Here is a 6,015-nt window from a genome sequence, read left to right as displayed (position 1 = left end):
ATTCAAACAGCTTTTAGTGACCTCTGTGGCCTCATAAATTGACTGAATATTGAAAGGCATTTACCAGTTTATTTAGAAAATATTACAAATAAATCAACATATAACACACTTAACAGTTATTGAGCATGTCTTCAAAGTCAGGAAGTTCTTACATTTTGAGCACACATCAGGAAAAAAAACTAAAAACCTGTTTGTTACATTTTCCAAAAATCTTTAAATTTTCTCTTAAACATCCTTCAGTACGGTCCTAGTCTGCAGAAGTTAAGACTAAATAATATCCTGTTTGCCCAGGTGTCTATTAGTCTGTCACATTCCCACATTCTTTGGCTCAATAGATCCTTTTCTTCTCCTGTGCATAAATGTTTGCTTCTGTCATAGTCTGGAAGCCAGCATCTGTCTGTGAGGTGCACCATAACATCTCTGTGGTAACCCGTGGTGATATGTGGCATCCACATGCTAAAGACAACAGAGTTCCACCAAAATAAACTTGTCCTGTTGGCGCACTGACTAATGACGAGCGGTGAGGTCAGCGCCAGCCGGCAGTGTCGCACTTGCCATTTATCTGTGAGCTCCTGTGCTCCAACTTTGTAACGTGTGGTCAGTTTGAGCTGACCGGTCATTTAAAGGGCCTGGCAATTTCTTTGTGTGGCCAGTGTTTTATATTTATTTTGTTTTCTGTCTGTATTTCAAATTATATTTAATTTTTATACTGAAAGAGTTACCTGATCTCATCAGGTTTCTGGACATTTGAGGGTTTTTTTCTGATTCAAGTAAAAAAATATCTAATTCATTTTTTTAACAACAACAACAACAATAATAATAATAATAATAATATTTATAAAGCGCTTTCAAACAATGCGTTGAACAGGAGATAAAATCACAAATGACAAGAGGTGAATTCACAAAAAGCAAGATAAAAACACAGAGGGCAAGAGATAAAATCACAGAACAGGTCAAAAACAATTAAGAAAAAGGTAAAATTAAGATAAGATAATTTGAACAGGTGCATCTTTAACTTAGCTTTAAAAACCTCTACAAGACAAGCTTGCCTGTTGTCCTGAGGGAGATAGTTCCACAGAAAGGGGGCACGAAATGAGAAGGCACGTTCACTGATGGTCTTTCTTCTAGCTTCTGGAATTATTAATAGGCCAGTACCTTTAGATATTAGTGCGACGGAACGCAAGGATTTAAGAGATTGGTGAGATATGGAGGTGCCAGGCCATTTAAAGCCTTATAGGTGAGTAGCAAGACCTTAAAGTCAGCTCGAACCTGACAGGGCAACCAGTGAAGGGATGACAATACAGGGGTGATGTGTTCTTATTTCCTGGAATGAGTTAAAATACAGGCAGCTGCATTCTGGACCATCTGCAGACATCTAAAACTTTTCCTGGGTAGTCCAGAAAGGAGATAATTGCAATAGTCGATGTTTGAGGTCACAAAAGCGTGGATAAGGACCTCAGCATTGTCAAAAGAGAATGTGCTGGATTTTGGCGATGTTCCTGAGGTGGTAAAAGGCGGTCCTACACAGTAAAATTTCCAGAGTAAAATTTACTCAATTTGAAAAAAATTTTACTCTAAAAAAGACAACATTTGGTCCCACTCTAAATAGAGTAAAATTTACTCTCATGGAAGAGTTGAAATTACAGAGTAAAATCAACTCAGTTTAGTGCAAAAATTTTAATCACTGCCAAGAGAATTTACTCTAAGTTGTTTAAAATAAAAACTACTCCACCATATTTTAACTCAAAGTGGAAKATAATTTACTCTAAATAGAATTGCATTCTATTCTAAGTAGAGATAACTTTTAGTCTGACTAAAAAGGAATTTNCATAATCCTCCCGCACCATTTTATGGGCAGAAACCTGGCTCCACGTGCTAGCAGACTGTACAGCTGTACAGTAGACTGTACAGCTAGCTCCTCTTAAATTAATTAATAAATTCCTCGCTGCACCCCTCCTTCCCCCACGACCACACAGCAGCACGTCATCTTTCCACTAGAGATAATTAGTCTTAATACTAAAAATAAATCATAAAACCCCACGTAAAATACATCTACAACTCATTTGGGGACTTACCTGGCACACAGATAACCGTCGCCTCCGTTCCAATGCGGGGTTAACAAGATGGTGGAAGAAACGAAACTTAAGGAACTTCAGTGGGCGTGTTCTTGTTTTACTCTGATATGATTTACTCTATTTTTTTGTTCCGATTCTATTGACCAATTGAATTTATTTCACTCTATAATGTATAAAAATGACACTTTCAGATGAAAATAATGTTAACTCCGAAAAAATTACTCTCCTATTTTTCCTGTGTAGTTACTTCTTTTAAATGGAAGTCAAAAGAAAGCACAGGATCAAACCACATGCCTAGGTTTCTATTTCTTGACATCTAATGATCTGATTTTCAATTTGCAGGGTAAAACTTGAGACAAGCCATGGAACTTCTTAGGACCAATGATGATTATATCAGTCTTGTCAACGCTGACGGGCAGAAAATTAGATAACACGTGGGGGCGGGGGTTCGCGCATGTGCTATGATGCAGTTTACTTAGCATCTGAAAATACATTTCCTCAAAGGTGTTTTGAATCTGAAAAGAGCTTCACTGAGTGAGAAGTAGTTGAGAGCAGCAGACAGTTAAGTTTCACTTGCACTTTGTTACTGCCGAGAGCCTGCAGGAGTCATGGGCGGGGTGTGTGGGGTGGGGAGGTGTGCCCCGTGATGAGAAAGCTCTGCTTAAAGACACGTCCCAGGGGTGTTTCTGGTCCCCACCTGTCCTTTTGCTCCTCAGCATGGCTTCCTAAAAACGCTGCAGGATTTCTCAAACATGCATGAATGAGTCAAAGCAAGGCTTTGGGCATGTTTTTTATGAGTGTATAACATAACATAAAACTCAAAAGTTGATTTTACATGATATTGCCCCTTTATGATTTCAGCAATGAAAGTACATTACTTGTGATTCCAATACCATGTTCAAGTCTATCCAGTAAGAAACAATGAACAGTATCAAAAGCTGTGCTTAGGTCTAATAGCAATAGGGCAGAAGGATGATCACTGTCTGCGTTTACCAATAAGTCATTCACCACTCATTAAAGCAGTTTCTGTAGAGTGGTTAGATCTAAAAGCAAACTGAAACATCGAACAAATTAGCAGACAGGTAGCTGATAAGTTGCTGTGAAACAACTTTTTCGATGATCTTTGATAAAAATGATAGCTGTGAGATGGTTCTGTAATTAGCAACAGAATCAACATCAAGCCCAGGCTTCTTTAAGATGGGTACAACCAAAGCAGATTTAAAAACAGGAAAAACACCATTAGTCAATGAAGTATTTACACATTACTGATAAGAACCGAGTTTTGAGTTCTGAATAAGCACCGGACCAAGACAAAAGTTTTACAAAGTTTATTGTGCAAAAGTGAATGAACCAGGAAGTGCTTGGACCAGATTCTCATCAGATCTAAACACAGGAAATTCAGATTAGTGGCAGAACGATATAGGACGACTTTCCAAAGAATTAAAACCACTAACCTGTTTCCAGTTGAAGGACTCCAGACAGAAACTTTGATGGAAAGGTTTGCATTCCAGCACGGTGCAGTGACGTCACTGTTAGTTTGGTTGGAGTGTTCGGTTCCAAAAGGCAAGTTCTGATAATCCGTGGTACAAGCGTGGGTCGAGATCCAGGTGGTCAGATGGCTGGAGGTACCGATCAGGGGTGAGGCAAAGAACAGGAGTCCAAGAAGCAAGGCATGAGTCGTTACCGGTAAAGCAGATGGCAGTTATAATCCATTAGGGGCTGAGGCGAAAATCGTTGAACCAGGGGACAAGAACAAGGTCGGGATCGAGAGGCAAAAACGAGACATGGATGAAAACGCTGGAGAACCACAGGCAAGCTGATGATATTCTGGCAGTGAACTTCTTCTTTTTGTTTAAATGGCGGTTGGCAAGCAACTTAATGGAGTGCATTACCACCACCTACTGGTATGGAGTGTGGATCAGGACGCAATTTATATAATCAACAAAACATGTTTTACTATCTCTCCTAGAAAACAAAACTCGCAATTACCTGTTGGATGTTTTCCCATTTTAAATAGTGTACTGTTTAAACTTGTTTGACTGGCAGTGAACTGGAGAGTGAGACTGGATTATATACTGCAGGAAACAGGTGAGTGAAATGAGCTTGATTAGGGTTTCTATGAAGGGAGGGGCGAGAGCAATGAGCAGGAGCTGGATGTGAGCTGTAAGGCTGGGAACAAGACTGTGAGGAGAAACTGGAACATGAAATAAGATAATAAAACTAAACTGAGGCATGATCTGGGCAGACAGAGACAGAATCATAACAATTACCATTCTTTATTTTTGCTCTAACTACCTTTCTTGTTCTTTGAAGCCCCTAAGGTCGTCCAAATTACTACCTCCACTCCTGCTGTCTTCTTCCACACTCACACCACTCAATCATACCACCTAACCAGGGCCAAAGGAGGCATAATATATCTTTAAAGGAGTCATTCCTGCCTCTTTGATTCTCTGCTATTACATTTTCTTTCCCCTGTGCGTCAGCCATTCTACCCTCTCAAACTCTGTGTTTTGTAAAAAAAAGAGATGGAAAAAAGGCATGTATGAACAGAACTATCGCAATTGATTTTCAACTGAAGCACCAACTATGCAACATCAAAGCTCTTATTAAAACATTAGGCCCTGGGGTCTGCAGCTGGGATGAGGAAAAATTCATCGGTATAGAAACAGGTGAAGTCCCCCAAAGCTAATCTTTTCTGTAGAATTATTGATCAGAGGTAAACCAAATAAAAGGGAATCTGTTGCATTGCTGCTGCAATGTAAAAAAAAAACAGAGGATGCAATTAGATCTGTGTACATGCAGAATTCTGGGAGCAAATCTGATGTGTGCACAATAAAGTTCATTTTAATTTTCTTTAGAGATAAAAAAAAAAACTAAATCCTGATTGATAATTCTGCAAGACTAATGAACAGATAATAAAAACACAAAAGAGGAACTTATTATTTTGATTTAGTTTATTTGGTTTTATTTATATTTTTTAAATATTCCTATACAAAAAGACCTTTACTGTAACTGTCAAAATAAGGTTACACGTGTTGTTGCTATTAGCACTAATTTATGTTATCTCATGGTTTAAATTTCTGCAGTCAGCATGGAAAGTTTAAAGAAAGAAATCACCTCTTTCAGCCTGCATTATTATCATTCCAACCACTGCTGTTAAACGTGCAAACTATTTTACTTTTGCCTTTAATGTTGTCATTTTCCATTGTTTTCCTTTGACCTGCTGAAGCTGGAAGCCATTAGTCTGTAAGCCTCAGCTGCAAGGTGGTTTGTGTTTTCTTCATGAAGTGAATTTTCCATTTGAAGAATTTTCCGTATTTACCTTGGTTGGTGTAGTTTTGTGGGGTACAGCTTCCCGCTGCTAATTATTGGGCATTATTAATCAGCTGCAGATGTTGTAGCTGTGCTTGCCTGTTTTGTGTTGCGGGGCTTGAAAACAGTCACTATTTCCATCATCACTTTAAAAAAACTGAGCTCTAAATTTAGATTTGATGCCACATTCCCTTCATGGCTCCTTATTTTCTTCCCATTCGTACATCTGGGCTTTGTCAGGCTGAATTAGAAGACAGTAATCAGATCCCCACAGCACCACCCCTCATTATCTCCTCTGTTTGCTCATGAGTCTAATCTCATTGCATTGGCAGGGCCAAAAATATCCTCAGGTAAGAAACAGCACCAATCATCATTACGAAATAATATAGCCCCCCCACTTCCTCATTTAGCCCTGATGTGTTCTAAAAATAGAAACCAGGAACTGGCAGCATGTTGATATGGAAATCAGGAACTCAACCTCCAGAACTGTTCACATGCAAGCAGCAGCGTCAAGAGAAATATTTTTCAAAAGAAAGAGAATTAAATTTAAATATTTGCACACATTTGCATGCATTTTTCCATAGTAAATATCTCATTTGCATTAATCAATTATTCAGCTGAATAAGAA

At 38.7% G+C, this 6,015-nt stretch overlaps 1 protein-coding gene and 1 long non-coding RNA gene across 2 annotated transcripts in view; one reads left to right on the top strand and one right to left on the bottom strand.

Moving 5' to 3' along the window:
- The window catches only part of adgrv1 (adhesion G protein-coupled receptor V1), a gene marked incomplete in the record, with an annotated part of 123,624 nt that overhangs the window by 103,292 nt on the left and 14,317 nt on the right, over positions 1-6,015 (top strand).
- Positions 3,389-4,109, bottom strand: LOC106520438 (uncharacterized). Its single transcript, XR_001310554.1, has 2 exons — positions 3,530-4,109; positions 3,389-3,458 (listed from the first exon to the last, which is right to left on the bottom strand). It is a non-coding gene; the product is annotated as an uncharacterized LOC106520438 (long non-coding RNA).

The sequence above is a fragment of the Austrofundulus limnaeus genome, unplaced genomic scaffold (genome assembly GCF_001266775.1).
Source record: "Austrofundulus limnaeus strain Quisiro unplaced genomic scaffold, Austrofundulus_limnaeus-1.0 Scaffold92, whole genome shotgun sequence".
Classification (NCBI taxonomy): Eukaryota; Metazoa; Chordata; class Actinopteri; order Cyprinodontiformes; family Rivulidae; genus Austrofundulus; species Austrofundulus limnaeus.
The sequence above is the reverse complement of the archived record's forward strand: the minus strand, read 5'-3'. Positions and strand labels throughout refer to the sequence as shown.